This window comes from Rattus rattus, chromosome 4 (assembly GCF_011064425.1).
Source record: "Rattus rattus isolate New Zealand chromosome 4, Rrattus_CSIRO_v1, whole genome shotgun sequence".
In the NCBI taxonomy this organism is placed as follows: domain Eukaryota; kingdom Metazoa; phylum Chordata; class Mammalia; order Rodentia; family Muridae; genus Rattus; species Rattus rattus.
The window spans coordinates 11,371,556-11,372,620 of NC_046157.1; the positions used below are offsets into that span (position 1 = coordinate 11,371,556).

Here is a 1,065-nt window from a genome sequence, read left to right on the forward strand (position 1 = left end):
TTAACCCACTCCTCAGTCTTTCTCCCACCCAATTGACCCCATCTCTGTCTAAACACTTCTTCCTTATCCCATGCCTCTTCCTTTCTGACATAGGTTCTACTAGCCCAGCCACCAGTTAAGATCTTTTTCTTTCGTCATCTATGGCAAGCTCTTTCCTTTTGCGGTCATTGCTGGATTGCAGCTGCCAAAATGAAATTCAATCCCTTTGTGACTTCTGACAGAAGCAAGAACCGCTTTCAAGGCACCTTCTCACACTCAGAGGAAGATTATGTCTTCCTTTCTTCCCAAAGAGCTGAGATGGAAAGATAATGTTTGGTCTATGCGTATTGGGAAGGATGATGATGTTCAGGTTGTTCGAGGGCACTACAAAGGCCAGCAGATTAGCCAAGTAGTTCAACTGTACAGGAAGAAATACATTATCTACATTAACTGGGTCCAGTGAGAGAAGGCTAATGGAATAACTGTCTATGTGGGCATCCACCCCAGCAAGGTGATTATCACCAGGCTAAAGCTGGACAAGGACCACAAGAAAATCCTGGAGAGGAGAGCCACATCTCAACAAGTAGGAAGGGAGAAGGGCAAATACAAGGATGAAGCCTCAATTGGATAGAGAAGAATGTGCAGGAGAGAGGAGAGCCACAATGGATAGCTGAGTCATAAAAATGTGGCCACGTGTGCTAGCCGAGTGGAGTTAAGAGCACCCTAGATGGAACATAGAAATGAGGAAGTAGTAGTAACTCAGAGTTATCATTAGGAAAGTGGATTCTAACAGCATGGACAGTAGGCAGTTGCCCTGCAATTGTGCTGCCTAAGGCATGTCTAAAACTATAAGGCTTTGTGTGTCTTCATCAGGGAACATAAATGGTCTAAGGTGGGAAGGAACCCCATGACGGGATATTTATTATATATATTTTTTGCAATTGTTTTCCATGAACTAAAGACTTTCAAACTCACTAGCTTTGGGTGTTTCTGATGGAATAGCCAACAAGCCTGAGCCTCTGCATCCTACATGGTCCCAAAACACCTAGCCCCAGGTAGTACAGCCTCACAGGCAGCTTCAACAGG

At 44.6% G+C, this 1,065-nt stretch overlaps 1 pseudogene; it reads left to right on the plus strand.

Moving 5' to 3' along the window:
• The first annotated feature begins 189 nt into the window (after positions 1 to 189).
• On the plus strand, positions 190 to 610 carry LOC116897833 (annotated as a pseudogene).
• The last annotated feature ends 455 nt before the right edge of the window (positions 611 to 1,065 follow it).